The sequence below is a fragment of the Drosophila kikkawai genome, chromosome 3R (genome assembly GCF_030179895.1).
Source record: "Drosophila kikkawai strain 14028-0561.14 chromosome 3R, DkikHiC1v2, whole genome shotgun sequence".
Lineage (NCBI taxonomy): Eukaryota > Metazoa > Arthropoda > Insecta > Diptera > Drosophilidae > Drosophila > Drosophila kikkawai.
The window spans coordinates 30,426,042-30,432,386 of record NC_091731.1 but is presented as its reverse complement, the minus strand read 5'-3'; positions in this window follow the sequence as shown (position 1 = coordinate 30,432,386).

Genomic DNA, 6,345 nt, shown 5'->3' with positions numbered 1-6,345 from the left:
GAGACGCCAGAGGGACGATGATGGACGGCGGCCGGTTCACGGGGCGTATGAGCAATGGCCGGGCATTAAAGCGCGTCCACGGGGCGTATGCGTCCTTGGTCCTTCACGGAGAAGCAAAATAACCGCAGAATGGAACAAATTTTGCGCTGATTTGCTGTGGACTTCACTGACGGAAATGTTTTAGCTTTGCGAAATTGTTTTCAGTAGTTGACCGCCCTCGTTCCTCGCCCCTTAGCAACTCGCAACTTAGTTGCATTTGTTTCTCTGCATGCTCCTCATGTTTGCATTGTTTTTGGTCTTTTTGTTAATTTTCTTCTATTTTCATTTGCCACAGAAAATATTTATATTAGTTATTGTTATTGTTTCGGCGGCCGTTATTTCGCTTTTTGTTGCTCAGCGCGAGTTTCATGTTTGCATTGTAGTTGCCGTAGTTGTGCAGCAAAAGTTAATTAATTGACTTTTGCAAACTTTCAGCTATAACATAAATTTAAATTGTACAACATCCAGTAGCTCTGATTTCGGTTTTCCGGGTATTCGTGGCCCTGTGATAAGGCGGCTCCAACGTATCTTGGCAGGGTATTTGCTCCCTCGACTGCACTCGCTGGCCTGACATCGCTGCAATTTATTTGCCCGACTCGTGTTGTTTATAAAATTGCAATTTCCGTACTCAAACTGAACTGCAACTGCAGTCATTTAGGGGCACTTGATGGGCCCTAAAAAGTTTCGGGCCGCGGAGTTATGGCGCTGCTTGTGCGAATTTATGAGGCGTCGCTCTTATTAGCACTTGACCACCAGCGAAAGTTGAGCGAAACAACAAATTTGCGTTAACCACATAATCATTGCGTCTTTTTGCGAAGTGCGGCGGCATTGCTCATACGTCGCATCTGCCTGTAACCGGAAATCCCAATTTATCGCTACCAATACACGTGGGTTGGGGTTGGGGTGCTGCATGCAAAACCCATTAAAGGCATTACCCGGCCGCCATTTTTCTCAGTCTCGCTTCTCGTGTCCTCTCTCAATACTCCGTTGCTGTTTTTATTTACTAGCCTCCTCTATGATTTTTTGCTCCTTTTCGTCCTTTTGCGCTTGCGGCAAATTAAAAACGATAAATTTGCACTGCGCATACGAGTGTGCGAGGCGTATGCATTTCCCCGAGCTGCGACTTCCGGCTGCCATAGACGGATCCGCGTGCATCAGCCGCCAGCTTGAGTAGGATTCGGATCCGGATACGGATGCGGATGCGGATCCGGGTTCTGGGCCGGAGGTCCTGCCAAATAAAGGGGACCACCGAGGGGCCACAAACAAATGGCCAAATAAAAGCGACGCTCCAGCGGCGGAAATTGCTTTGCATTGTCATGGCTGTCGGTGTGGCATGGCCCGAGGTTCGAGGGTCCTGTCCGTGCTTTCCGAAAAGCTCGCGCGACAAATTTTTAAGTCATGACTGCACAATAACAATAAAACAAACGATGGCCCGCGAGCAAAGTATTCTTAAGCCCCGTCGTCGCTCGACCGCCGGTTAGTGGTCAGCGTATGCGGGAAATAAATTCGCGCGACTTTTCGGCCGGCAAGTGCCACACATAAATTCTAAATGCATCCGCCGGCCGAAGGAATTGCGGAGAATTTCAGCAGCTACGACGGGGGAAACGATGGCGAGGCGAAACATTGTGGAATTTCAATTGTAAAATGCCTGTCGAGCGGGAAAATTACTCGGAGCTGGCGCATGAAGATATCCCCCTGACCGGAAATTGCACATCTTTATCCAATTTATATTCATATTTCCTTAATTGCCCGATTGCGGCTGGCAATAGATTTTTATGCCGGCCATAAGCAAGGCTTATCGGCATGGGAGACCGAAAGTCGAGGCAAATTTCCGCCTTGCATGCCCCTCTGTGTATGTATTTGCAATTCCCTTATTGCAGGGCCAAATATTGATATATAAAAACATGGCTCATGGCATAGATTTAGCTAAAACCCCGGTCATGCCGCAAAAAACCAAGCCAAATGCGTTGCCAACATGGCAATAACAGCAAGAACAGTAGGCCAGAAAAAACAACAGGGCAAACAAGGCAATTACAAAGTGCCAAAATGGCACAAGCCATAACAGTCCCGGCCATCTAAGCCCACCCCTGAAACCCCAAAAACAAATAGCCAAAGCCATTTCAATGTATTTAGACGGGTTCGGTCCACATATGCATAGCCATCGACCCCACGGACCCACGAGAGCCAGTGGAACCACGGGCCCATGGACCCGTGGACCCATGGAAGCTGCTGCGGCTTTTGCAACTGACTCTGGCAAACTGTCATCAATTTGGCGACTCGCCGGCGCAGCAGCAGTGTGTGTGTGTACACAGAGAGAAATATAATGAAGAAAAATATAAATAAATACTTTTTAATATTTTATGAATACCTTTCAGTGATTGGGTTATTTTAAGCACCAAAAGGTAAGCCAGCATAAATGATTAAAAAACTTAAAAAAAGAGAATATAAATATTTTATGACTGCTTTTATGTTTCCTCTTACAATTTATTTGTTATTAAAAGGAATGCTCATCCTCGTTTCTTATTTATTTAATATTTTTCCCTGTGTGTTGGCCAATGGCCATATTGACAATATGTATTGAAACTCACTCAAGCTATTAATGCTGAAAGCTTTTACGGCCACTTCAGGCAGCAAGCGGCAGCCAGGGAGAGCCGCCGGCAAGGGCTAAGGGGCGCCACGCCCCCAGGATAACCGCAGGCAGGCACCAGCTGGTGTCAAACTCAAAAGTGGTTTGTTCTCTTTTTTTGCCGGCTATTCTCTATTTTTTTTTCTTTTATTTTGTCCACACTCGAGTAGAAAAAACATTAGCCAAAATATAAACATGAACTTTACATTTGAAATATGAGAGTGTCGTGCATTTTTCGAGGGCTCTTTGAGGGGGTGGCATCCGTCGACAGTCGCTTAAATTTTAAAGGACAATTTGTCCAGTCATGTTTAAGGCTGTGAGACACGGCGACTGGTTGAGATAAGGCACGCAGCGAAAGGATCTGTCTGCACAGGACGCACAGCTGGCAAAATAAGCGGAAAAACTGCGTTTAGCGGCAGACACGCGATTACGGGGGCCAAATCGAGGGGAATCTACCATCCGGCGGGGCTCCTGCAATTGCAAAGTTAACGTGTCAATGGCAACCAATGAAGCTCGCTCTCTTCTGGCTGCGTCCTGCGTCCTTCCCTCAATCCCCCAATGCCGGATCCCTACAAAAGCACAGATAAAGGCACGAAAAGAAAGACGGCTGCGTCTGGGAAAAGTTCTTGAGAAAGTTTCACTTTAACTTGAACAATTGACTTTTTTTTCTGGAAGCGTGTGCGGGTGAGTGTTGTTGTGCCTGGACCCACGCCCGGAACACTTGACTTGCGGCCAAAGCCAACCGGTTGCTTCTACATCCTTACTATACTCATTATACACGAAAAGAAATTATTATCTTGAGAGGATTTAGCTTGAATCCTTGGAAATATTCAATACTTAAAATATTTATATGGAGAAAATTGAAAGGGTCCGTATTTAAACTTAAAATGTTTATCCATTTCCTTTTTATCCCTTTCCTGATCTAAATTTTATCTTAATTATTAAACCTATATAAAACTTTAAAGTTAAACACTTTGTACCCTGATATCAGGATTTGAGAATAAATATTTCAAAACAGGGTGGACAGCTTTTTTAAATTAAAGGTTAAACATGTTTGCCGAATTTGAAGACGCTGTGAAAAATGTCTACCTTAATTTTAATTAATTAATTTAATTTCCAATCTTCTTTTTTCCTTTGTGCACCGATCTCAACCATCTATCTATCCATTCGCTGGCCCCGACAATTGGAACGTGGCTGAATCTTGGTATTGAAATGTTTGCAGCCAAGTTATTGTTATTGTTATGCGAATTGTTGCCACTGCTGCTGCTGCTGGTGGGGGTGGTGCCAGGGGTTAAAGGGGCGGGGTTAAGTGGTGCTGCTGGCAAATCGACGTCTTCGCCACTGAAGTGAAGCGATTGTTGCCCCGTGCTCATGAAACTGTAAGCGAAAAGTTTGCTTTACTTTTGTGTCACGCTCTGCTGCTTCCCGCGCCCGAAAACTCAAATTGAAAATGTTCTCATAATTTCTGGCCGTAAAAGATTTCAATCGTGAATCGCGAAACTTTGGTCTGCCAGTTCGAGTTTACTTTTTACTGATTTTACAATTGATTTTAATACACCCCAAATCGTGGGCAAGGGCGAAATGTTGAGACCGAAAAAGTTGTTGAAATCCTGTCGATTCAATCGTGCAACTAATTGAAATTTTCGCTAATGAAATTGTTTGGCAAAATGAGTATTAATTTTTGGTGTATTAATGTCGGGTTTCTCTGTTGATTACCATAATGAAAGCGAAAATGTAAACAGCAAATCAAACTCGGACATTTCCACTTAATCTACCAGAATCAGGTCGGTCATGCGGTCAGAGGTGACAAGTAAATTGGCAAGGAAAAGACAAAAGCCCTAAAGATGAGATCCTAATAAAGCCGTGTCACAGGCAGTCAAGCTGTGATTTTAATCCAAAACCCAAACGAAAAGGCGGTGCACCTGGATAAATGAAGAAAAGTTTGTAGAATGACATGTTAATCAGATATCAAAGATAAGCTACAGAACAAATAAATAATTAAATATTAAATTGTAATTTATCTTGAGCTAAAATTCTTTTTAAAATTCATAGTTGCTTATCCTGTATTTACATATCAAAAATTATTATTTAGTCATGCTCAAATGCTTCTATAATCACAACTTAACCCTCCAAGTCCCAGTGTAAAATGGTTCAAAAGTGCGTGACATGACAATGTCGCGACATTTGGCGCTTAGCTCCTGGAAAATGCTCTGATTAGCCGCCATTTCGGCTGGCAATTCGAGTGGCTGGCAATGTGTGCAGGCGTGCGACGGCAGGCAATCCTCCTGCCAGGCAGAAGTGACAACCGCCAGCTGCCATCGGCTGATGAGCTCGGGTTTCAAACAATAACACAGCGAGATTTTGGGGATTTATGACGTTGCCCCAATGGCGGGGAATTTTCCCGTCTGCCAGGCCTTTTGTTTTGCCCGGTTTTTTCCCTTGAGTTTGGCGTGTCTTTGGATTTGTTTGCCTCCTGTTTTTGTTGTTTCTTTTGCATACAGACAATCAAACGCCCGCCGTTACTCATACGCCATGCTGGCCGCTCGTTAGCTGGTTAGATTGTTAGCCGGATTGCCTGCCGCCTGCTGCCGGATTGCCATTGTTGTCGAACAAGTCTGGGCGGGATCGGGGGACTGGCCCGGGCCGACCGCCTGCCTGTAACAATATTTATTCATGTTAATTAAATTGTGTGAATATCACAATTTTCCATATGACTGCGCACATTTATTGTCTTTCAATTTGCGGCTGTGGTTTCAGTTCCACTCTAAGCGTTGGTGTTTGAATACCCCGTATTTGTTGCATTGAATCATTGTTCTGGTGTACAAATTAAAGTTTAATTGGAGGTTCTAAAAACATATATTTATTTGGGGCGAAAATAAGAATAGAGTTATTTATTATTCAAATGTTTTTTGATTGGTCAAGAAAGATTTTGTTAAATAATTTCAAGATTTTAATTATATTATTTTACACTGAAGAACCATTTTGAATTTTTACAAAATTTATATAATTTTAACTTTAGTTTTTATAATGAATTTGCAGGGTATGACATGGGTAGAGTTTTCCTTTAAAGTTAAAGTTCACCTAACCATTGCTTCGCTATGATTTGACTTGCCCATGTGCCGGGGCTTTCATTAGAGCAGGCCTCGAGCCGACCAGAACCGGAGTCGATCTCGGGCCGTAACTGTATGATTTCCCCGGCTTCCTGGCTTTTTATGACTGTAATCCGGCGAGTGGCGAACCTGCAACGCATGCAGAAATAGGCAATAATAATCTCTGTTCAATTTCCACTCGCCTTAACCGCAAATTGCACGCCAGTGACGCCTTCGGACCGGAAGCGAAGTAGAACCAGTGGCAGAAGCAGACCCAAAGCCCAGTCGTTACGTTTCCGCAGCTGACAAAATAATTTGAAAGCAATTTCGAGCGCCGAATGTCCCTTGCCTCGAGATGCCAACAAAAAAAAAAAAAGAAGGAAAAATACCAAGTCGAAAAAAAATTGTCAAATTCGCATTTTGGCGGGGAGCGGGGCACAGCAGAGCGGATACCGTAGCATTTTGGGGCCACACTGCAATAATATTTCAATATGTAATTTGGCGAATTCAAATTTGGCGAACTGCAGCCAGAGTCTCAGCTCTCCGACAACGATAATTTCCCCCAAGAATGCAGCATTAACACGAGACACA